The 26,100-nt window shown below is 45.8% G+C and overlaps 1 protein-coding gene across 1 annotated transcript in view; it reads left to right on the top strand.

Moving 5' to 3' along the window:
- The window catches only part of LOC119965894 (genetic suppressor element 1-like), a 212,530-nt gene that overhangs the window by 12,741 nt on the left and 173,689 nt on the right, over positions 1-26,100 (top strand).

Raw genomic sequence — 26,100 nt, forward strand, 5'->3', positions numbered from 1 at the left:
GTCCCATCTCTTGAACTCCTCCTCCATCTGCTCCACCAGCCTTGTGAGGTTAAGCTTATGCAAGGCCCCCCAGCTCCTGGCCACCTGGACCCCCAAGTACCTGAAGCTCCTCTCCGCCCTTTTTAGTGGGAGCCTACCAATCCCCCCCTCCTGGTCCCCCGGGTGTACAACGAACAGCTTGCTCTTCCCCACGTTGAGCTTGTATCCCGAGAAATCCCCAAATTCCCGGAGAATCCTCATCACCTCCGGCATTCCCCCCACCGGGTCCGCCACATACAGCAATAGGTCATCCGCATAGAGCGACACTCGGTGTTCCTCCCCACCCCGCACCAGCCCCCTCCAGTTCCTCGACTCCCTCAGCGCCATGGGTTCAATTGCCAACGCAAAAAGCAGGGGGGACAAGGGACACCCCTGCCTCGTCCCTCGGTATAACCGAAAATACTCCGACCTCCTCCTGTTCGTGGCCATGCTCGCCATCGGGGCCTCATATAACAGCCTCACCCACCTGACAAACCCCTCCCCAAACCCGAACCTTTCCAGCACCTCCCACAAGTACCCCCACTCAACCCTATCAAAGGCCTTCTCCGTGTCCAACGCCACCACTGTCTCCGCCTCCCCTTCTACCGCCGGCATCATTATAACATTCAAGAGCCTCTGTATGTTAGTAGAACAATACTTTTCACTGTACCTTGGTACACATGACAATAAATCTTATTCTAAAATCTAAGTAACCCCTTAAGAATCTGCAGCTGCCTGAGTCTGTTTTCCCGCATTTTGTGATTATGTCAAACAATGGGACCTTCCTGGCACAAATCAACTTTGTTATGTGGTTGTGAGCATTCAGAAACCTGCACAACTATTGCTGTAACCCTTGTCTTAGTAGTTTGGAACTATCCCTTGTTTGTTGTCTGGGTAACTTACTGTTACCAAATTGAACTGAGAACTGCCTCTTTCACACCGCAATGACATGTTGGAAATGATTGGTTTGCAACCCAAAAGCTATGTTTTCTTGGCACCTTTGAAATAACAATGTATTAAAGTTTAGCGGAGAGGAGTGAAAATTTATGTTGTCATTGATGAGTGGAATGGCAATAGCCATGGAAGCTGTAACCAAACCGCAGTCAGTGATGGAACTTATTTCTTAAGGGTTCGAAGTTTCGGTTTTGTTTCATTTATTACAAGATTAAGCCATTTCCTTGAGGGAGAGATTTTTCTTGTACTACCCCGTGTCAAACAAAAAACATCAGAACTGTGGTTCAGTCCCTGGAGAAGCGTCTGTTGCTGTACTAAGATGAGTGATTATGGGAAGTGAGTTAAATGCCTCAATTGAATTATCACCATTTAAGTTTAACCTGTTGCGTGACATGGACACTGACAACCATGTAAAATTCTGAATTGGAGCAGTGAACACAAAAAAAGACTGGTGTAAACTCCATCAATGAGCTTTTCTGTACCTCCTGTTGTAGCTTTTGTAATAATAATAATTATACAGTAAGAATAATCTTTATTATTGAAAATGAAAAATGAAATGAAAATCGCTTTTTGTCACAAGTAGGTTTACATACGCACTCCAATGAAGTTACTGTGAAAATCCCCGAGTCGCCACATTCCGGCACCTATTCGGATGCACTCAGGGAGAATTCAGAATGTCCAAATTACCCAACAGTATGCCTTTCGAGACTTGTGGGAGGAAACCGGAGCATCTGGAGGAAACCAAGCAGACACAGGGAGAACGTGCAGACTCCCCACAGACAGTGACCCAAGCCGGGAATCAAACCTAGGACCCTGGCGCTGTGCAACAGCAGTGCTAACCACTGAGGTTGTGCTCAGCTGACCTGTTAATAAGTCTCTGGTTGGTCACCAGCAAGGATTTTGGGGTAGGAGGGAGTCTATACTCAGCATTTCTTGTGGGGAAACGTTTTGCCTTTAATCTCCCTTGGTAGCATGGGTCACAATTGGGCTTGTGGGAATTGTGGGCACAAATAGTATATCCTAATACTCTGCGATGCACAGCATTAATCCACTGTGACACCAAGGGATTTTTGAAATCCTCTGAGTAAATGTCTGTTGAGCTGCCTCACAGTATAATCTACCAGCTGATGTGGCATTGCTTTTATCAAAATGCCTGCTGTGTTGTCGATATTTACAGTTCAACAGTAGCACTGGGTTTGGACTTTTCAGGGTCAGAGATCAGACAGCTTTTTGTGCTTGACCTCTGACATTCTTTTATTTTTATTGGTGGATAAGGGCAGGCTGGTGGTTAGCCAGGTGCTGGTGATATTTCTTGGAATGAAAGTACCTCACAAATTATCTTGGGGTTGAATTTTATGACGGGGGAGGTGCATATTGTTCACATCCCCCCTCCACCCCACCCTCCACCCATCCCACCCTCCACCCCTCCCCGCCACTGAAGAAAGGTCAAACACCAGCCTATACATTAAACGTGGCCACTCTGCAGCAATAATATGCTGCGGCTGCATCAACAAGGTGAGATTGGGACTTCCGTCTCTCACTGAGACAAAGTCCCGCCCTCGAGTGCTACTGGCCAATCTGATTGGCTGGCAGGCCCAGCAGTCCCAGCAGCACCAGAAGTCAGTGGTGACTGTGGCAGGCAGGCCCGCAGATGAAGATAACCTTGGTTTCGGAACTCAGGCAAGGGCTGGGTTTTAGATGGCAGAGGCCTTATTGTGGGGTGTGGTGGTATAAGGTGGTTTGTGGGGAGGCTACTGAGGCCAGATGAGGAGGAACAAAGAGAGGGATGTCAACTTGAGAGGTTTCTCCTGACGTGTCCAAAGGACCCCACAAAAGATGTTTAAGCAGTTCGCTTAAGAAAAATATCCTGCCCATTCCCAATCGCTTGTCCACGCTAGCCATATTATGGCTTGGACAGTATATTATTCGGGTCAACTGGCTTGTTAGCAAGCTCTATTGACCGGTCATTATTTATTTAAAATGGCAGGTGGCCTGCCAGTTTCGACACCCGCTCACCTAGCATATTATGGGAGACAGCTTGGGGGTGGGCAGGAAGGTAGTGGCACTTGCTATCACTCGTATTTCATATGCGCCCCCTCCCCACCACAACCCCACTGAAAACAGGCATGCAAGTGGGCTGTAAATTCCAACCCATGATAAAAGTTCCAAAAGGAAAAGTTTAATTGAAATTTGACTAATAATAAATGCTTGTGGTAAATTACGTGCTGAGCTAATGCTGAAAATAAGAGATATTTTTTGTGCAGGTTTTTCATCTTGCACTCTCAGGACAGTTCCCAAGAATACCAATGTCAGGGGAAACAACAAACTTATATCGTAGGAGAAGGGAGTGCTGATTCGTTGGCAGGTGGTCTCTGGTACAGGCATTGCCATCAGGAATGCACCAGTTGATGGTAACTGCCAATTAACTGCCGAGCATTGTTGGAAATTTAAACCAGACTTGACTTTGACTTGAGACAGTCCAGCGAAGGTTCACTAGGTTGATCCTGGGTATGGAGGGATTTTTTATGAGGAGCGGTTGAGTAAATTGGGCCTGTACTGATTGGAGTTCTGAAGAATATGAACTTATTGAGACATATAGGATTCTTAGGCAGCTTGACAGGGTGGATGCCAATAATATGTTTACCTTGTAGGGGAGTTTAGGACCAGGGGGACATAATCTCAGAGTAAGGGGTCACTCATTTAAGACAGAGATGAGGGGAATTTCTTTTCTCAGTGGGTAGTGAATCTGTAGAATTCTTTACCAAGGAGAGCTGTAGAGGTTGGATCATTCAGTCTGTTCATGGCTGAAATAAGCATATTTTTAATCAGGAAGGGAATCGAGGATTATGGGGATAAGGCGAGAAAGTGGAATTGAGGAGTATCAGATCAGATCAGCAGTGGTGTCATTGAATGGCAGAGCAGACTCAATGTGTAGACGGGCTTACTCTGCTCCTACATCTTATGGCCAAAGCATTCCCTCGTGGAATAAACCAGTGGGGGGGAGGGGCGGGGCGGGGGAGGAGGAAACGTCTTACAATTATACAGTAGACACTAATGCATGAATAGTTAACACAGTAGTGTGAAATTCCTCTGCTGTTTTTGCAGAGCCATTCATTCATTTATGTTGCACAGGCTGACACCTCAACCAAGTAGTGAAGAAAGGAATTCTAGGCAAATATGTTGAGCTTTTACGGGTCAGTGTAGCCCACAGTATTATTTCAAGCCCATCAATTTGGGACTGGTTCCTGTTACTGGGAGCTGTTGTGGGAAGCCATTTTAACGGTGGGGCATAATTAACATTCCAGTAGTCCAATAAAAGCAGCTGTCCATTGCCAACTTCCTGGGTTTCATAGGTCAGCAGAGGTCAGCCACAGGGTGGCCACAGCCCAACTTCCTTGGTGGGAGTCCGGAGGAGGTGCACATTATAAAACCTAAATGGACATTTATTCATGAAGCTTCCGTCTGGGTCGAGCGACATCCTCAGTCCACAGGAAAATAATACTGTTAAAATGGCCATGGGATTGGAATAATTGGTAAGTCCACAATTTGGATTTTAACTCCCATTCCGTCGGATTTCTGCCAGATGGAAGGAGTTAAAATTCCCACTTGTGTTCAGTTTCTCAAAAGCCAAAATGTGAAGATTCTATCCTGCAAGTTTACACCTCCATTAAATGGCACGGTTTTAATGATGCACAAGTAATGCCATGCATCTAAAGGTCTGTATCACCAGTGCCTCTTTATTTAGATCGCTCCTCACTCAGAGGGGTTTTCTTTCAGGCATCACAAGGTGTAAGGAAGCAACTTTCATGTATTTATGTGTCCTCACATAATACATAATCAATATAAAAATAGGCAGTTTTTCAGCTTGTTAATGAGTGGTGCTTTTCTTTAACGGTGGCATTACTCACTCAGGGTGGGGGGGGGGGGGGGGTAGAGAATGCCTTGGGACAATTCCTGATATTGTGGTCTCGACTTCTAAAAATCAGCCCACTCATCTGGAATTTTGGTCTCTGTGTGTCAGATGCGGGCTGGATTTCGGCACCCCCCCCTTCCCATCTCCAGGGGCAGGCATGAGGTTGAAATGGAGGTGGGAGGATTGCGAAGCCTGCAGGCTAGAAGGCCCACCTCTGTTTACTGGGACGTTGAGCCCAGTTCAATTCAATGTTGTTAGGCCCTCTAGCCCACACTCACCCTCAGTGTCCCACCCACCTCCATATCCCCTCTACCCTTTAAGCCCCTTCCATATTCCTTCAATTAGCCCCATGCATCCTCCATATGCAGTCTTCCAGCACACAGAATTGAGAAATACAAGTTTGCTTGTATGCACTAACAGAATTCAGCTTATTCTCTAAATCTAGGTTTGTTTTATTACACCTTTTAAAAGTCCATGCATTAGGATACTGGACCTGACCCCAACGTTTGTTCGGATACCAGATGAGAAACCCAAACAATGTTTTTAAATCGTAAAACTAAGAGGAAAGGACACTTCATCCCAGGAATGATGAATCAGACCAATCTGTACCTTTTATTTTGAAACAAACTTTAATTTAAACACCAAATTAACCACATTAACATCAAAGAAAATAGCTGTACAATTATCAGTTAAACAGTTCTTAAATACAATGAAGACCTTACTATCTATACCTGATACAAACTCCAATTAAGCAACCCCAGTACAGTTTAACTGCTGCTTATAAATAAAGTCAATAAAACGGGCTGACTTGCTCACCTGTGTAGAGACTTTGGAGAGATTCCTTTCAAGAACAGATTCAGTACACCTCTGCTCAATGTAACAGCATTTGGCAAAACTGCTGTTCGACTTAAAATCCTTATGTCTTGTCAGACTCAAATCCTATGGCAAACTGCAAAACTACAGACAGACCTGGCTCCTCCCATTAATTGTAACATCTGTATCCCATTAAGATGTTACATGATCTGCTTAGCGAAGACGAAATGCAACCCCTCATAAATGATCTATTCTCCAGGGAATCTCCAACAATCATAACAATATCCCATTAGCCCTTTATCTGTATCCAGGTAAGTGGTTGGAATCAATCATGGTCTCATATTTTACGACTCCTCAATTACAGCTTTAGTAGACACTGTCTGGAATCCTTAACCGGGTTTTTTAATAATATTACTGCAACAAATACGTACCTTAAACCAAGTTTTTAATAACATTAGTGCCACAAATAGAAAATGTAATATATAACAATTTCTACATTCATCACACATGCGTAACCCATGGAATCTGTATTTTTTTCAACCGTGCAATGACTGTGATATTTGACTGAAAATACTCTGCAGCTCTGGTCATATACTTGAAGAATAATTATAATCATAAGTAGATGGGGCTAATGATCTTTTATTTTAGAAAGCATAGGTGGATACTCCGGTTCCCCTAGCCAAGTGTTTCTCAGTGTTGCGCCACTCTCTGGCAGCAGGATTCTCTACTCCTGCCACTTGTCAATGTGATTTCCCATTAGAGCACACTTCTGCCCATGCCGCTGGGAAACCATGGGTGGAGGTGCGCTGCCAGCAGTAACAGAGAATTCTGATGTACGGAGAAATTTGGCCCATATTCTTAGAAGTCAAGGATATGTGGAATTGCAATGGGTCACTAAATCAGTTGTAAAAACACTAGCTTTTAGTAGGCATTAATGCCCACTCTCACAGCAAAAATAGTCTCTTGGGCTCAATCATCTATCCAACAATTTTTCTGAATTTTTCATTAATTGCTTCAGTAATTCAATAAAATAATTGATAATCGCAATAATTAGTCAAGCCCTAAACTTTGAATTAATTTTACTGGGCTACCTTTGCACAGATAATAACATGTACCACAGATTCCACACAAATGTACTATAAGAAATGTGATAGGTACCCTCAGTTGTTGTAAGAGCAGAGGCATACGACTGTCAAAAAAGCTTAGAAAAATGCAGTTTGGATTTTAACATAATCACATCCAATCCTTGCTGATGTGCAATGAGTGGATCCCGATTTTGCAAAGTGCAAATAGAAATTTGATTCTCAATGATTAAACTCTCGCTGGATGCATTGGGCTGATATGCATCAATTTGGCATTTCCAGCAGTCTATACTCGGAAAAGCGTGTTTTGTCTTAATTGATAAAAGTGGTTATATTTCCGCAAAGTATCTTTTATAAAGGCTGCAATAAGCAGCATAATTGTTGCCCCAGCAATGGCTGTGTGCAAACTGGAGATTTTGCAAAATCTCCGTAAAACACACTGTATCAGATGGAAACATCAAATCCATATGGTACAATGAGCTTTCTCGTTTTCCCCTGGCTTCACCTGAAGACTACACATTTCATAGAATTTACAGTGCAGAAGGAGGCCATTTGGCCCATCGAGTCTGCACCGGCTCTTCTGTTTTTTTCTTCTGAAGTGCCTAATTTCTAAAAATGGTGCATATTGTGGAATCAAGGCCAGGAATCAATGGGCAGCACGGTAGCATTGTGAATAGCACAATTGCTTCACAGCTCCAGGGTCCCAGGTTCAATTCCCCGCTGGGTCACTGTCTGTGCGGAGTCTGCACAACCTCCCTGTGTGTGCGTGGGTTTCCTCCGGGTGTTCCGGTTTCCTCCCACAGTCCAAAGATGTGCAGGTTAGGTGGATTGGCCATGATAAATTGCCCTTAGTGTCCAAAAATTCCCTTAGTGTTGGGTGGGGTTACTGGGGTATGGGGATTGGGTGGAGGTGTTGACCTTGGGTAGGGTGCTCTTTCCAAGAGCCGGTGCAGACTCGATGGGCCGAATGGCCTCCTTCTGCACTGTAAATTCTATGAAATGTGTAGTCGTCAGGTGAAGCCAGGTGGTATTTGAACAAAGGCCAGATATGAGAAAAGTTAATTTAATTGGAGACTTTAATCAACCAAATACTACATAAGAAAAGCAAAGTTGTGCAGAGTCAGTGTTGGTAGATAGAGTTCAAGACTGCTTCATAAACCTCTTGAATGAGAAAGCCAGCTTGGTATGGTGTTTGTAAATGACTGCAACATTTAAAAAACATTATTTCATGGGATGTGGATGTCGCTGGCTGGGCCGAAATTAATTGCCTATTCATAATTGCCCTTGAACTGAGTGGCTTGCTAGGTCAAATGTAAAGATAATAGAAGTTCAGCTAGCTGTGGGAGTCAGTGGGCTCAGAATGAATATTAATTGATAGCCTATCTCCAGAAGTTGAGCTAACGTTCGCACACCCTATACCTTGTTGGGACTCTGTTCCAACAATCTATTTGAATTGCTTTCAGTGTTTTCTTCTCTACATTGAGAGACCAAATGCAGACTGAGTGATTGCTTTGCAGAACACCTCTGCCCAGTTCACATCATGACCCCAAGTTTCCAGTGACCTATCATTTTAATTCTCCACCTTGCTTTCACACTGACATCTCTGTCCTTGGTCTGCAGCACTATTCCAGTGAAGCCCGACATAAGCTTGAGGAACAGCATCTTATCTTTTGTTTAGGTACTTTACAACCATACAGACTCAACTTTGAGTTCAACAATTTCAGACAGTAAATTCTGTTCCCACATTTTGTTTCCTCTCATTTTCATGTTTGTTTTTTCTCTTCTTGCTTTCAGACAGCAGCACACGTGCTAAGGCACATTGTTTGTTTCTTTTCTGGTGATATACTGTCTACTAATATTCATTCCAAGCCCACAGACTCCCTCCCACAGCTACCTCTACCATGACTACACCTTCTCACACCGTGCTTCTTGTAAGGAATCCATTCCATTCTCCCAGTTTCTCCATCTCTGTTGCATCCATTTGATGATGCTACCATCTACAAAGGAGCTTCTGACATGTCCTCCTTTTTCCTTATCTGAGGATTCCCCCTCCACCCTCCACTCTAGTTGACCGCATCCCATCAATATCCTGCATTTTCTCCTTCACCCCTTCCCCACCCTCCCAGAACCATGATAGGCATTGTGCTCACTTTCCACTGCACCAGCCTCTATCAAAGGATCATCTTCTGCCATTTCCACCAATTCCAGCATGATGCCACCGTCAAATATATCATTCCAATGGAACCATTCTCTCCACTAAAACCTGGTCAATTCCTCTATCACCCCACCCCTTCCACAGCACCTTCTCATGCATTCGCGTGAGGTGTAATATCTGCCCTTTTACCTCCCCTCTCCTTACTGTCCAAGACCCCAAACACTCTTTCCAGGTGACGCAGTGATTTACTTGCACTTCTGTCAATTTGGTCTATTATATTCACTGCCCCCAGTGTGGACTCCTCTACATTGGGGAGACTAAACACTGGGTAACTGCTTTGTGGAACATCTTTGCTCTGTCCTCAGACAGTATCCTCGAGCACCCTCCTCACCCTACCACATAAGGGCAAGGCACTCCTGAGCCCGATACCTGACATGGACAACCTGGCACCTAGGCACCTTGGTACTGCCAGCCACCCATCCTGGAATTTCCCCTGCCAGCCTCGCACTGCATGGTGCCCTGGTGGTAGCACCAGCATGCCAGGTTGGCAGTGCCGAGGTGCTTGGGTGGCAACGGGTGCCAAGAAGGGTAGGAAACAATGAGTGATCATTGATGGAGTTATGTCAGAGTGGGGGGGGGGGGGGGGTTACTGAATGGGCTCAGTGCTCGGATCATTACTATTTTGTTTTTGCAGAAAGTTGACAACTTTCTAGATAATGTCAAAGGGGCAGTAGAATTGAAAAAGGGATTTAAATGACAAGTTTGTATCGCATTTGTACAGTGGTCTTGCCTTTTTGCTGTGAAATGTATCATTGCATTGACTTTGGAGTAAAGAACATTTTGAGAAACAGAAATGAAAACCACCAAAATGGCAAGATTCTGAACAGTGTGTGAGATCAGAGAGAAAACTAGCAGTGCGCAGACATAGAGCTTAAAGGTTAAAAAGAATTCAAAAAGGGGATTCTGTGTTTTATATATAGGAGCAATGAGTATAAAAGCAAGAAGGAGGCATTGTTGATGGGTCTGGGCATTCAAATATGGGAGAGACATTAAAGCCACAGAAAGGTTCAGAAGGACGGTTGCAGAAAGAAGAATTTTGAAGTAAGAATTTTTTTCCCCACACTTAAACAGAGATAGTTAAGAGGAAATCAAATTGATGTTTCATTATTGCAATGGGTTTTAAGGGGACAAAATGTGAATGACTTGCTTCACTGTTTGATGAATTAATAATAAGAGGGCATAGATTCAGAAGTATTACTCGAAGAACAAGAGGAGAGGGAGCGAGAAAATAGTATTTCTTATTAAGTGTTACTTGAAGATAGAATGGATTATTACAAGTAGCTATAGCAAGAAAGAAGATAACTTTTAAAATGTAGTTGAGTAACTACTTGAATAGGGAAACTATAGAAACATATGGAGAAAGGGCTGGGAAAAGAGGCTAGCAAGATGCTCTGATTAACACTGGCACAGGTGGAATTGGCTGAATTTCTGCACTGTAAATTTTTAAAACCATTTTATGATTCTGATCAAAGATTCACTGTTTCCTTGATTTGTCCTGCCTTATGGTCACATGTTCCATCACCACTATGATATGTAACTTGAAATCATCACAGAAGATGTTAATTGGTATCTTCCTGACTTGATAAGACTTATAACCTGGGTATGTGTCAGTATGTCAGGAGAGAAATGATTGTACCTCACAAGCATTTTCTTCTCCAAAACATGATGGTGGAGATGTTTGTTGGTTTAAATAGGGATAATGAGGATTAAATTCAAGAAGGAACATTCTGTGCTCAGAGAATGGCCAAAAGATGTCTGAACCAATTTCAGGCCTACTTGGCACTTGCCCAAAACAGATGTTAGGCTCCTTAATTATGTCAGTGAGTGGCATAGTGCCTATTTTCAGCCTCTCTACCAAATGGAGTTGTGAAGTTGAACAGGTGATGGTTTTTTTTGGTTTCTTAAAGATCTGTGCCTCCCTGAAACCACATTATCCCTGATCCATTGCGATTCGGGCTTACTTTCAGACCGCTGCCCTGTGGGCGAACACTGTTCTTTTCCCTCAGGCTGTTTGTAGCAGTGTCCTAGTGATTAACCCTTAATTTCGGGAGCCTGAAAGGGCAATCCTAGAGAGTTGCTATCCCTAAACTGCACTGTGAAAAACATGATAAGGACAGTCTATAGTGAGAGACAAGGAAAGGATTACAGCCCGCACAGCACTACAAGGCAGAGGACCAGCAGCAGAAGGGTTGGCTCTCTGCTGGTTTTCTACTCCATCCTACACATAGGGCCTTGTCCCAATAATTTGTCAGATAGCAGACTTTCATTTGGACTGCACTTGTGGAAAGTCATTAAGTGGAATGGTCACTTACAGATAGAAATGGGATGATCAAATGTTGGAATGGATTTTAATTTTGGGGTGGCCATCGTTTTCAATGGAAAAGAGACCTTGTGGTTTTGAGCCTTTGGCCTCAGTTAATACTGGGGCATTTGGGATCTGGTGCTGGTTTAGCACAGTGGGCTAAGACAGCTGACTTGTAATGCAGAACAAGGCCAGCATTGTGGGTTCAATTCCAGTTCCAGCCTGCCCGAACAGGCGCTGGAATATGGCGACTAGGGGCTTTTCACAGTAACTTCATTGAAGCCTACTTGTGACAATAGGCGATTATAATTATCCCACTCGCCTCGGACAAGCGCCGCTAAGCACTGGTTCCCACAAATGGAATGGCACTCCTAGGGATTTCCCAGGGGATCGGAGGTCCCCAGGTACATGCCCCTTGGGGCAGGGTGGAACCCTGGCACTGCTGGTGCCACCTGGGACCCTGGCACTGCAATCTTGGTACCATGGCACTGTCAAGGTGCCCAGTTGGCACTGCCCAGATACCAGGTTGGCACTGCCGGGGGGGGGGGGGGGTAGGGGGAATTGGGTTTGGGTGTTGGGGGTTAAATTGGGGGCCTCGGAGATTGGGAAACCATTTAAAAATTGCGTCTCCATCTCTCACTACACTGAGGCGTTCCGGCGAGTGGAGTTCCTCAGTGTAGAAAACGGGGCTCTGTGTGGCCTTGGCCGCGTGTTCTACGCTGAGGCCCCTTAACACAAGTGGCATTTTCTAGCCATGTGTTTCTCGACGCTGCGTGCGCCAGGAAACATGCGGCTAACCATGCTTGCTATAAAACTTAGTTCCCATTTAGTTGAATCGCGCCCTTCGTTTCTCCCCTGACCTACTGTGTATTTCCAGCACATTTAAAATTTTTATTTCAGATTTCCAGCATCCACAGTATTTTGCTCGAGTGACTTTGTCTTGTTCACCATAGACGTCCTGTTGTCCATCATAGTCCTTCAGTGGTTTCAATATAATCTTGATAAGGTTGCGGAAGCAGGAGCACATGCAAAACCATGCGAACGGGTTGACCGTTTATAGATAAGAGGTATGAGATTGCAAGACCCTGCAAGTCTGAAAACATTTTTGAGTGTCTGTGAGCATTACCTTTGCTATGAAATGCAATACGTCAGTGGTTTAGTTAAATAAGCTGCCAAGCCGCAGTCAGACTGTTGTGGCAGAGGTTAAAGCACGATAGTGAATCCTGCATTGGCTGCTTAGCTTCATTTGACTCCCGTCCATCGCATTGGACACGTTTTGCCCAAAGGCAGGGGAGCGCTGAGTAGTCCACTGATAATGAGAGCTAATTCTGCCCAAAAGTGATCTGTCATTCACTGGTGATGTGTGAATTGCTGTAAGCAAGCTGCTCATTCTATCTTGCGCAAAAATTTTAATAGTAGAAAAGAGGAACAAAACCATTAAGAAATGGATTATATAACAAACTGTGGGTCAGACTTATAATTCCCCCCATGGCAATTGTTTTAAGCACCTGGAAAGCAGCTGCTGTGATGGTTGACGGCAGGATCACATGCTGCCCCACAGCCTCCCCCCCCCCCACCGCCCTCCATCCTCTTGAATAGAATTTGCGATCCGTAGATCAGCAAACCCTCCTGACCAAATGTCACCATGTGGTTTGATGAAAAAGCTGCTAGCTGGAAATATTGTTCACCCTTGATTGTTGCCACCATAATTTTCCTCAATGATGCTCGGACCACTTTAAAATTATATAGCAATTCTGTCAACACAGCCCCACTGTTCCCAACCTGTTAGCCAGTGAGTGGCCCGGATCACGTTTCATCCGGCCAAGCTCCACACATCAGGAAGTGCTGCATAAAACCTAGGTACTTCCCCTTGGGGGAAAGCAAGTGAGTCAGGCGACTAATCAAGCATGAGAGTCTATTTATGTAGAACTAGTAGAGGCCTAGGACTGGGTCACCAACCACATGCTATGATTGGGGAACGCTTCATGATTCAAAGGGATGGAAAATAAATGTTTTTAAAGGTGGGAAACTATTGCACTGGCCTCCTCATGTGTGGTGAGGCAGCGTCATCTAAACCGTATTCATCACTGGCAGTAAAAGATCACCACACTGCGCCACCAGCTGACGCCATCGGGGTTGGGACCCATGTTTGTTTCCGATCGCCGAGTAAGTTCAGGAGGGGGTGATATTCTGCCCCGTTGTGCTGGAAGGATTTTCTGTACGGAGCCCCTCCAAAGATTTCAGTGGGACACAGTTTCAGTTATAAGTTACAGCTGGAATTTGTGCTTTGAAGCAGTGTGGCCATGCAGTGCATGGTAGCCATCTGAAGGGCTGTGTTGGTTTTACGAATACTTGGGATGGAGCAGCGGTTAAAGTGTGTTCGGAAATATATTATGACATTCATGTTTTTGTGTGGAAAACCTGTGCACCTTTACGGTTACCGTCTTCATGGCACATTTCTTTTTATTTGTTCATGGGATGAGGGCATCGCTGGCTGGGCCAGCGTTTATTACCCCTCCCTGAGGGCATTTAAGAGTCAACCACATTGCTGTGAATCTGGAGTCACATGTAGGCCAGACCAGGTAAGGAGGACAAATTTCCTTCCCTAAAGGACATAAGTGAACCAGATGGGTCTTTTTAACGAGAATCGACAATGGTCTCATGTTTACCTTTCAGACTTTTAAAATTACATATTTATAATGAATTCACATTTCACCACCTGCCATGGTGGGATTCGAACCCGGATCACCAGAGCATGACTCTGAGTCTCTGGATTACTAGTCTGGCAATAATAGCACTACGCCACTGCCTCCCCAATTTAATGACATAACTACATAATATTATTATGTAATTGTGCATTAAAAAATAAAGACAGCTCATGGTTCCTTGGGAAGTGGGAAGTGGGAAGGGGGGGGGGGGGTGAAGAAGGGTGCATGTGATAGTTTTTATTCTAAATGTTTCATAGCTTTGGAAAAAGAAGTTTGGATCGATTTCCGTGGATGATCAAATCCAGAGTAGTCCTCGGGCTGATTTGAAGCCAGCGGGCTTTGATTTTTTACTATGGAGCTCTCCAGTTACACAGGGTGACTCCCATCAGTGACGTCCCTGGGGCTGCCAAATAGGGAAGGTTGCTCGAGGGCAGGTAAGAAAACTGACGGTTCTCCTTTAATGTCAGCCAAAATTCGGAGGCATACATGTGTAAAATTCTCACCTGCACTAGCTTAACACAGGCTCAGAGGTGCTGTTGTGGTACCGGTCGCTGTTCCCAACGTTGAATGCAGTTGGTAATGTAATGAGATCTCTGCTTTACACCTGGCTACAGCTATCTTTGGCCTGGGAGTGCGAGTGATACCCTTGCTGAGTTCCACCCCTGAATACTCCCCAACCATATCGTGTCGACAAAAGCTAGTGGTTCAAATCAGGTGGTCCTAAATCCCAGTGGAGCCGGGGACTGCAGATGGCAGTCAGCAGAACGTAAATGCGACAGGCCTGCGATCAGAAAAGTCGGGCTGGATGTAAAATTAAGGGCTGCCAAAGCACAATATATAGAAAATGCCGTTCTTACGAATGAAATGCGGGTTAAATGAGTAGTAATTCACAGCTTGTGGCTTTTAAAACTCTACAGAAATTCTTCAATGGGATCAGTTCAGTAACCTGAAAAGCAATCTTATCAGTAGTTAGTCCTCCAAATGTACATTCCTAATTTAGTTTTCGTGATGATTAATAACAATGCACTCTTTATTTGCTTCCAGATGTAATATATATAAAAACTGTCAGTGTAATTATAATGCATGGTGAGCTCACTGGAGTTTTTATTTTAATTGTAAAAGCAATCACCTCAGGACAGCATCAATAATGCAAGGCGACATTGTGTTGTAATCAGAAATTCATCAGTCAGAGTCACCGGATTGGAACCAATGGTGACCTAAGCCTTACCAGTTAGTCAATTAAAACCTGTGCTGGTCTATTCACTTCACTGATTATACATTTGGATCATTAACCCAACATTCAAAACACTCCCGACAGCAATAGGAACCGATGGAACAGATTAACGGCAACTTTGAAGCTTTGAATGGGATTTAAAGCACTTGGAGGTTTAGAATGAAATTGGACAGACCACCCGGCATCGGCTGAGGCATCGGAAAAGACAATGGAAAAGGCAAACCCAGCGCTGCAAAGTCCTCCTTACTAACATCTGGGGGGCTTGTGGAAAAATTGAGGGATTCATCTCACAGAACAGTCAAGCAGCAGCCTGACAGAGTAATACTCACCAAATTAAACTTACAATGTCCCAGGCACTACCATCACACCTCTGGGTATGTCCTGTCCCACTGGTAGAACAGGCCCACAATGTTATGCAGTCAGGAGGGAGTTACCCTGGAAGTCCTCAACATCGATTCCACACCCCATGAGGTCTTAAGGCATCAGGTCAAACATGGGCAAGGAAATCTGCTGATTACAATCTCCTGTTTCACCACCACCTCCAGTGGTGAATCAATACTCCTTCATGTTGAACACCAATCCAAAGCAGCACTGAAGGTGACGAGGACACAGAATGTACTCTGGATGGGGGACTTCAATGTCCATCACCAAGAGCGGCTCGGTAGCAGCACCACAGATCGAGCTGGCCGAGTCCCAAAGGACAGAGCTGCCAGACTGAGTCTGCGGCAGGTGGTGGAGGAAGCAACAAGAGGGAGAAGCCCACTCTACCCTTACCATCAAACTGTGGATTCAACACTGGTTCAATTAAGAATGCAGGAAAATGAAAATCACTTATTGTCACAAGTAGGCTTCAAATGAAGTTACTGTGAAAAGGCCCCTAGTCGCCACATTCCGGCTCCTGTTTGGGGAGGCTGGTATGGAAATTGAACCGTGCTGCTGGCCTGCCTTGGTCTGCTTTCAAGGCCAGCGATTTAGCCCTGTGCTAAACCAACCCCTGGAGGCCAGGAGCGGCACCAGCCAGCCCTAAAAATGAGGTGTCAACCTGGTGAAGCTACAACACAGGACTACTTGCATGCCAAACAGTTAAACAGCACGTGACAGACAGAGCTAAGCGATCCCACAAATAACCGATCAAATTAAAGCTCTGCAGTCCCACCACCTCCAGTTGTTAAAGATGGTGGACAATTAAACAACTCACTGGACGAGAAGTCTCCACAAATATCCCCATCTTCAATGATAGAGGAGCGCAGCACATCAATGCAAAAGACAAGGCTGAAGCTTCAGCCAAAAGTGCCAAGGGATTTATTTGGGTGCAGACTTTTATTCGGATGTTGCAATTCAGGAATTCAGGATAATTCTGAATAACTCTTAGAATGATGGTGTCATGCCCTCAAAATTTGTTTGCGGAGTGCCCATATTTTTAGCTTCACGGGTGCTGGTTCGTATCCAAAATGGCTTCCACCTCATTGTATACTATTTTGGATTGGTTGTTCGCATGCGGCTGAGAGTATGTGCCGGTAGAAGGCAGAGTAGGTAGCTTGCCGTGCAGATTTGACTCCAGCAGCACCACCTTCGACCCAAATGCCCCAACAAATTGTCTGTTAACCACGCAGAGCTGAACAAGAGGCAGGAAGGACCACGCTGCCGCCTCCTCCCCCACCCCAGTGATGCTCTATAAAGAGATTATCATCCACTTTCTGCATTGTTTTTTAAATTTGTTCATGGGATGTGGGAGTCGCAGGCTGTGCCAGCATTTATTGACCATCCCTAATTGCCTTCGAGGGGCAGTTGAGAGTCAAGCTGTGAGTCATTGCTGTGGGTCTGGAGTCACATTTAGGCCTGACCAGGTATAGACTGCAGATTTCCTTCCCTAAAGGACATTAGTGAACCAGGTGGGTTTTTAACGACAATCGACAATGGTTTCATGGTCATCACTAGACGTTTAATTCCACATTTTTAAAAGTTGAATTCAAATTTCACCACCTGCAGTGGCAGGATTTGAACCTGGGACCTTACTCTGGATTACTAATCCAGCGACAATACTACTAAGCCACCGCCTCCTGCTGATTGAATTTCACGGGCTTGTTTCTGAGTTAGAAGTGTTTGGAGGTTTATGCTGGTTACAGTTGCTGAAGTCGACAGGGAGAGGATTCGCAACTGGTGACCCCGATTCCCACTTTAAAAGGTTCTGCTCAAACCTTTTGCTCCCGACTATGGGTGCGGTAGCTGCCATCACCCCACGGCCTGCAGCATGAGAGGGAAAATTAACAGATGCAACTATCGAAGAGGGATGAAGAAAAGAGGGAGAAGGGTTCTTAGCCGGTAGCCATACCCATCCAGGGTCTTCTGGGAGCAATTCACTGGCCCAAACGGTGCGCGACATCTCAATTTCACTTAAAATGTGCTTACTGCAGTTTGTCATCACTTGAAGGTGGGATCTGCAGCCTCAGAACAGGTAAGGGAAGAGCATTACCTGTAGCTATAAAGGTGACTGTGGCCACGACCATCTTTGCCTTAGGTTCCTTCTAGACAGCAGCAGGTCACATCTCTAAAAGTGTGCCGTTCACAAAACCATATTGACTCTGCATGATCCCGTTTCGATTTTCTAAATATTCTGCTGTAACCTCCTAAATAGTGGACTCTTGCAATTTTCCTGTGACAGATGTTTTTAGCTAACTGGCACATCACAAGTCCTGCGCTTGTTTTCGGGCGGCACCCAGTTTTGAGGCAATTCCTTCAGTATGCTTGCTTGTTTTCATTTTGAGTTTGATTATAAATTCCACAACTTTTTGTATATAAAGGGCAATCAGATGTTTAAAAAACCATCAGACAACTATTGACTTTCTTGACAAAGTACACATTAAAAACCCCATCAAGCTATTCAGTTATTTGTTGACTCCCCGATGGTTAGTGTTCCAGTATAGGATGCTTACCGTGTCAAATGTAGCTTTTAATATCATTACAAAGGAAAGACAAATAGAGTTTAAAGTATCAAAATAATCGAGTTATCAAAAAATTATTTATACGGGGATTTCAAGGATTAAAGATGTGATGGTTGGTAAGGGAATAAGGAAATGCTTTTAAAGAGAAAATGGGGTGATAACATGAGCTGCTGTAGGAGGAATCACAGAATTGTTACGGTAAAGAAGGAAGCCATTCGGCCCATCGTGTCTGCACCAGCTCTCCGAATGTGCATCATGACTTGATGCCATTCTCTTGCCTTTTCCCCTGTAATCCTGCACATTTTGTACCTATTCAAATAATCATTTAATGCCCTCTTGAGTGCCTCAGTGGAACCTGCCGCCGCCACATTTCCGGGCAGTGCATCCCAGGTCCAAATCATTCGCTGTGTGAAATTCTTTTTCTCACATCGCATTTGCTTCTTTTGCAAATCACTTTTCACAGGAAGGGGGACTACTAACACTGAAAAGTACAAGGCTATACACAAAGGTCAAAGAGCAAGGAAAGGAAATTACTGAATCCAAACCACACTTGAAACTTAATACAGGGCATGCTACACCTTTCGCAGGGGGAGGCAGTGTTCCATGCAGGATGAGGTAATCCAGGGAAAGGCAAGGGGATGTACAATAGCAAAGTACATTTTATTCTAGAGTTGAACAATAATAGCTTGAGCACAAGTGGGAGGACTGATTGTTACAATAAGCCGTCCAGTGAGATCACTGCTGCTGAGATATTTATTACAGTGTGTTTATCAAAAGGTGACAATGGTTCTGAGAATCTGAAGTTTGGGCAATGTTGACATAGAGACTGCTGCCCCAGCATTTTGTCTGCTGTCACTGGCTGCCAGTGTAACAAATTACGATGGCAGGTTCTCGGTAGGAAAGCCTCATCACTGGGTAATTGACGTTATTTTTGGTGACAGAAGAAATCAGTTATTGATCTGCAGTCTTTTCAACAGTTGGGCCGCAAGAACCCGTGGTTTGGTGGGGCTCTAGTAAAAGCATGCTTGTCCGGTTGTTTGCACCTTTCTTCAGCGTCTTTCCCTTTCAAACCTAGCTTGTGCGCCAGCTGTCCCTGTCAGCGGCCTCCTGCTCCCACACCCCATTAGTCAATGTCAGCCAAGGGAGACTGTGAGAGAGCTGACGTTCTAACTGGTCACTGAAACGTTTGCAAGTTGCATCACGGCCTCACGTACCAGAATCTGGGGGTCCACCATAACGCACTGCTGTTGGGGAATTCTGGAATCAAGCACACGTAACACATGTCCTGCCCAGTGCAGTTGGCATTGCAAGAGAATGCACTCAATGCTGGGACGATTAGCTCTGTTGAGGATTATATTGTTTGAGCTGCAGCAAATGCACATTACAGGTTAAATTCAGAGGGTTGGATTCTCCAATTTTCAGGCTATGTCCTGACGGCGGCGTGGGTACGGTAGCGTTTTACGACCGAGAATGCGGTGCAAAACGGCCACCGATACTCCGTTTGTTGGGGGGCTAGCAGCGAGCAGCGCAGAGCATCCGGCTCTAGCTGCCGATACGACAGGAGTATTGCCGGGTCTGTGGCTATGCCACCCCCTTGTGCTGAGGCTGCCGATATGGCGTGCGGCTAGAGTACGCCGCTTTGAAGGGGGCAGCGCATCGCAGAGGGGCGCCGCCCATATTTCGCCGCGAACGTTGATTCTCCCGGCCGATTGTCGAACGCGAATTCTGTGTCGCTGACCGGAGAATCCCGCCCAGAGTATATATCAGAGTATTCACTTTGCAGCCTAAGTACTTTCATAATTCAGATGAAATGTTTAAGGACCACTTAGCTTTGTTGACTCGGTTAATGTATTTGTTTAGCAACACAAACATTGTGCACTGTAAGTGCTCCAGCTTTGCATCACGCAACTCTTTATCATGGGCTGCGGAGAAACTCTTCTCCTTCAGTCAAATCTGCAGGACAGAGTTTGCCAGCCCCATGCTGAGCAAACCCGCACCGGGTGGCCGAAAATCGAGGCGGAGGGATCATGAATTTAAATTTACCTGTTGATATCTGCCAGCCTCCGTTTTGGAGAGTTGGCTCGGGAATTGCCATTCAATTTGTTGTTATCGTTAATTATTTGTTGTTGCAAATACGGTGAAAATGTGAAAAGGGAGCAGAATAAAAATGTTTTTTTTTTAAAAGCCGTATGATTTTGCACCCAGTACCATAATTAGTTATAACCGACCCTTCTATTCAGATGACTATTTTGTATCTATTGAAATAAAATATGTTTGCTGTGAATTCGGCTTTCAACGGTGTTTCACATTTTCTGCCTCCTCATTAACAATATGTCATACGTAGTGTCTTGCTGCAAAGGAAAGCGAGCTAAAAATATACCACAAAGTGACCAGAAACTGGCATGTTACCTCCAATGGCACGGCACTGGGGATAAAGCTCACATTTTTCATTGCATGTATTAGATGATCTCCTCCAACGCTGCTCACAGGCTGCGACCTGGAGCATGGCTGTGAAGATTGCCTGCTCATTTAAGATCACTGCTTAAGTACTCCCTGTGATCAAGTGGTGTAAATAGGTAAATACAGCTGCTGGATTCTCCCAAGGTAAATTGGAGCAGTGGTTCACAATCTTTTATTTGACTGCAAACTCTCGGGGGGGGGGAGAGAACTCGGGGTGGGGGGGAGAATTGAAAATGTTAGCTGCAGCAATCTATCTTGACATAAAGTGGGTTCGTATTGCTGGAATTAACTGTGAAAGTATTGGTGCAAACTGCTGATATGTGTGTGAGCAATAGGTGAGTGTGTGAGCAACTGAGGTGTGTGAGTGAAAGAGATGAGTGTGTGCGAGCAAGAAAGGTGAGTGTGTGTGTGAACGAGAGGTGAGTGTGAGTGAGGCATGTGATCAAGAGGTGAGTGTGTGATCGAGAGGTGAGTGTGTGAGCAGCAGACTTGAGTTGTGTGTGTGAGCGAGAGGTGAGTGTGCACGTGTATGCAAGAAAGATGAGGATGTGAGAGAGGTGAGCATGTGTGTGTGAGCGAGAGAGGTGAGTGTGTGTGTGAGCGAGAGAGGTGTGTGTGAGCGAGAGAAGGGGTGTGTGTTTGAGAGAGAGGGTGTATTTGTGAGCAAGAAAGGTGAGTGTGTGTGAGCGAGATAAGAGTGTGAGCGAGATAGGTGTGTGAGCGAGATACTTGTGTAAGCGAGATAGGTGTGTGAGCAAGATAGGTGTGTGTGAGAGATGTGTGAGTGAGCGAGAGATGTGGTGTATGTGAGCGAGAGTTGTGTATGTGAGCGAGAATGGTGAGTGTGCATGTGAGCGAGAGGTGAGTATGTGATCAAGAGGTGAGTGTGTGAGCAAGAGGTGAGTGTGTGTGTGAACGAGAGGTGAGTGTGTGTGAGAGTGAGAAGTGAGTGTGTGATCGAGAGGTGAGTGTGTGATCGAGATGTGAGTGTGTGATCGAGAGGTGAGTGTGTGATCGAGAGGTGAGTGTGTGATTGAGAGGTGACTGTGAGCAGCAGAGGTGAGTTGTGTGTGTGAGCGAGAGAGGTGAGTGTGTGTGTGTGAGCGAGAGAGAGGGGTGTGTGTGTATGTGTGTGAGAGAGAGAGGGTGTGTGTGTGTGAGTAAGAAAGGTGAGTGTGTGTGAGCGAGATAGGTGTGTGAGTGAGATAGGTGTGTAAGGGAGAGGTGTGTGTGAGAGAGAGCGATGTGTGTGTGTTTGTGCGAGAGAGGTGTATGTGAGTGAGAGTTGTGTATGTGAGCGAGAAAAGTGAGTGTGTGAGCGGGAGAGGTGAATGTATGTGTGAGCGAGAGAGGTGAGTATTTGTGTGAGTGAGAGAGGTGAGTGTGTGTGTGAGTGAGAGGTGAGTATGTGAGCAAAAGAGGTGAGTGTGTGTTTGAGTGAGAGAGGTGTGTGTGTGAGAGAGGTGTGTGTGTGTGAGTGAGAGGTGAGTGTGAGTGAGAGGTGAGTGAGTGTGTGTGAGAGAGAGGTGAGTGTGTGTGTGAGAGGTGAGTGTGTGTGAGCAAGAGGTGAGTGTGTGTGAGTGAGAGGTGTGTGTGAGTGAGAGAGGTGAATATGTGTGTGAGTGAGTGAGGTGAGTGTGTGAGTGAGAGAGGTGAGTGTGTGTGTGAGTGAGAGAGGTGAATATGTGTGTGAGTGAGTGAGGTGAGTGTGTGAGTGAGAGAGGTGAGTGTGTGTGTGAGTGAGAGAGGTGAGTGTGTGTGTGAGTGAGAGAGGTGAGTGTGTGTGAGTGAGAGAGGTGAGTGTGTGTGAGAGAGAGGGGAGTGTGTGTGAGTGAGGTGAGTGTGTGTGTGAGTGAGAGAGGTGAGTGTGTGTGAGAGGTGAGTGTGTGTGCGTGAGTGAGAGAGGTGAGTGTGTGTGTGTGAGTGAGAGAGAGGGGTGTGTGTGTGTATGTGTGTGAGAGAGAGAGGGTGTGAGTAAGAAAGGTGAGTGTGTGTGAGCGAGATAGGTGTGTGAGTGAGATAGGTGTGTAAGGGAGAGGTGTGTGTGAGAGAGAGCGATGTGTGTGTGTGAGCGAGAGAGGTGTATGTGAGTGAGAGTTGTGTATGTGAGCGAGAAAAGTGTGTGAGCAGGAGAGGTGAATGTATGTGTGAGCGAGAGGTGAGTATTTGTGTGAGCGAGAGAGGTGAGTGTGTGTGTGAGCGAGAGGTGAGTATGTGAGCAAAAGAGGTGAGTGTGTGTTTGAGTGAAAGAGGTGTGTGTGTGAGAGAGGTATGTGTGTGTGGGAGTGAGGTGAGTGTGTGTGTGAGAAAGAGGTGAGTGAGTGTGAGTGAGAGGTGAGTGTGTGAGAGAGGTGAGTGTGTGTGTGAGAGGTGAGTGTGTGTGTGAGAGGTGAGTGTGTGTGAGAGGTGAGTGTGTGTGTGAAAGGTGAATGTGTGTGAGTGGTGAGTGTGTGTGAGTGAGAGAGGTGAGTATGTGTGTGAGTGAGAGAGGTGAGTGTGTGTGAGTGAGAGAGGTGAGTGTGTGTGTGAATGAGTGAGGTGAGTGTGTGTGTGAATGAGTGAGGTGAGTGTGTGTGAGTGAGTGAAGTGAGTGTGTGTGTGAGTGAGAGAGGTGAGTGTGTGTGAGTGAGAGGTGAGTGTGTGAGAGAGAGAGGTGAGTGTGTGTGTGAGTGAGAGAGGTGAGTGTGTGTGTGAGTGAGAGAGGGGAGTGTGTGTGTGAGTGAGGTGAGTGTGTGTGAGTGAGGTGAGTGTGTGTGTGAGTGAGAGAGGTGAGTGTGTGTGAGTGAGAGAGGGGAGTGTGTGTGAGTGAGGTGAGTGTGTGTGAGTGAGGTGAGTGTGTGTGTGAGTGAGAGAGGTGAGTGTGTGTGTGAACGAGAGGTGAGTGTGTGTGAGAGTGAGAAGTGAGTGTGTGATTGAGAGGTGAGTGTGTGATCGAGAGGTGAGTGTGTGATCGAGAGGTGAGTGTGTGATCGAGAGGTGAGTGTGTGATTGAGAGGTGACTGTGAGCAGCAGAGGTGAGTTGTGTGTGTGAGCGAGAGAGGTGAGTGTGTGTGTGTGAGCGAGAGAGAGGGGTGTGTGTGTATGTGTGTGAGTGAGAGAGGGTATGTGTGTGTGAGTAAGAAAGGTGAGTGTGTGTGAGCGAGATAGGTGTGTGAGTGAGATAAGTGTGTAAGGGAGAGGTGTGTGTGAGAGAGAGCGATGTGTGTGTGTTTGTGCGAGAGAGGTGTATGTGAGTGAGAGTTGTGTATGTGAGCGAGAAAAGTGAGTATGTGAGCGGGAGAGGTGAATGTATGTGTGAGCGAGAGAGGTAAGTATTTGTGTGAGCGAGAGAGGTGAGTGTGTGTTTGAGTGAGAGAGGTGTGTGTGTGAGAGAGGTGTGTGTGTGTGAGTGAGAGGTGAGTGTGAGTGAGAGGTGAGTGAGTGTGTGTGAGAGAGAGGTGAGTGTGTGTGTGAGAGGTGAGTGTGTGTGAGCACGAGGTGAGTGTGTGTGAGTGAGAGAGGTGAATATGTGTGTGAGTGAGTGAGGTGAGTGTGTGTGAGTGAGAGAGGTGAGTGTGTGTGTGAGTGAGAGAGGTGAGTGTGTGTGTGAGTGAGAGAGGTGAGTGTGTGTGTGAGTGAGAGAGGTGAGTGTGTGTGAGAGAGAGGGGAGTGTGTGTGAGTGAGGTGAGTGTGTGTGTGAGTGAGAGAGGTGAGTGTGTGTGAGAGGTGAGTGTGTGTGCGTGAGTGAGAGAGGTGAGTGTGTGTGTATGAGTGAGAGAGAGGGGTGTGTGTGTATGTGTGTGAGAGAGAGAGGGTGTGAGTAAGAAAGGTGAGTGTGTGTGAGCGAGATAGGTGTGTGAGTGAGATAGGTGTGTAAGGGAGAGGTGTGTGTGAGAGAGAGCGATGTGTGTGTGTGTGAGCGAGAGAGGTGTATGTGAGTGAGAGTTGTGTATGTGAGCGAGAAAAGTGTGTGAGCAGGAGAGGTGAATGTATGTGTGAGCGAGAGGTGAGTATTTGTGTGAGCGAGAGAGGTGAGTGTGTGTGTGAGCGAGAGGTGAGTATGTGAGCAAAAGAGGTGAGTGTGTGTTTGAGTGAAAGAGGTGTGTGTGTGAGAGAGGTGTGTGTGTGTGGGAGTGAGGTGAGTGTGTGTGTGAGAAAGAGGTGAGTGAGTGTGAGTGAGAGGTGAGTGTGTGAGAGAGGTGAGTGTGTGTGTGAGAGGTGAGTGTGTGTGTGAGAGGTGAGTGTGTGTGAGAGGTGAGTGTGTGTGTGAGAGGTGAATGTGTGTGAGTTGTGAGTGTGTGTGAGTGAGAGAGGTGAGTATGTGTGTGAGAGAGAGGTGAGTGTGTGAGTGAGAGAGGTGAGTGTGTGTGTGAATGAGTGAGGTGAGTGTGTGTGTGAATGAGTGAGGTGAGTGTGTGTGAGTGAGTGAAGTGAGTGTGTGTGAGTGAGAAAGGTGAGTGTGTGTGAGTGAGAGGTGAGTGTGTGTGAGAGAGAGAGGTGAGTGTGTGTGAGAGAGAGGTGAGTGTGTGTGTGAGAGAGAGGTGAGTGTGTGTGTGAGTGAGAGAGGGGAGTGTGTGTGTGAGTGAGGTGAGTGTGTGTGAGTGAGGTGAGTGTGTGTGTGAGTGAGAGAGGTGAGTGTGTGTGAGTGAGAGAGGGGAGTGTGTGTGTGAGTGAGGTGAGTGTGTGTGAGTGAGGTGAGTGTGTGTGTGAGTGAGAGGTGAGTGTGGGTGTGTGAGTGAGAGAGGTGAGTGTGTGTGAGAGAGATGAGTGTGTGTGAGTGAGAGGTGATTGTGTGTGTGAGTGAGAGGTAAGTGTGTGTGAGAGAGATGAGTGTGTGTGAGTGAGTTGAGTGTGTGTGAATGAGTGACGTGAGTGTGTGTGTGAGTGAGAGAGGTGTGTGTGTGTGTGAGAGAGGTGAGTATGTGTGTGAGTGAGAGAGGTGAGTGTGTGTGAATGAGTAGTTGTGTGTGTGAGTGAGAGGTGAGTGTGTGTGTGAGTGAGGTGAGTGTGTGTGAATGAGTGAGGTGAGTGTGTGTGAATGAGTGAGGTGAGTGTGTGTGTGAATGAGTGAGGTGAGTGTGTGTGAGTGAGAGAGGTGAGTGTGTGTGTGTGTGAGAGGTGAGTGTGTGTGAATGAGTGAGGTAAGTGTGTGTAGGTGAGAGAGGTAAGTGTGTGTGTGTGAGCGAGTACTTAGCTCCCAAACAGCACTCATAATATTAAATGAATTTGTGAGTTAAAGAAACAGCATCACTCCTCCCATTAAAAGTGACAAGAAGGTAAGACTTAACTACTTTGTTAAATTCGAGAACATCTTAATTCTAACAAATGTATACACGTAAAAAATAGGAAACATTTTTTAAAATTTGGCTGTTTGTACCTGTTGCGCAAAACAATCAATTATTTATGGTTGAACCCTTCAACAATTCCACCAGTGCTCTTGGGAGGTCAAAAGGATTCTGTGGCCGTAAAAGTTTGGGAAA

This window comes from Scyliorhinus canicula, chromosome 5, assembly GCF_902713615.1.
Source record: "Scyliorhinus canicula chromosome 5, sScyCan1.1, whole genome shotgun sequence".
NCBI lineage: Eukaryota > Metazoa > Chordata > Chondrichthyes > Carcharhiniformes > Scyliorhinidae > Scyliorhinus > Scyliorhinus canicula.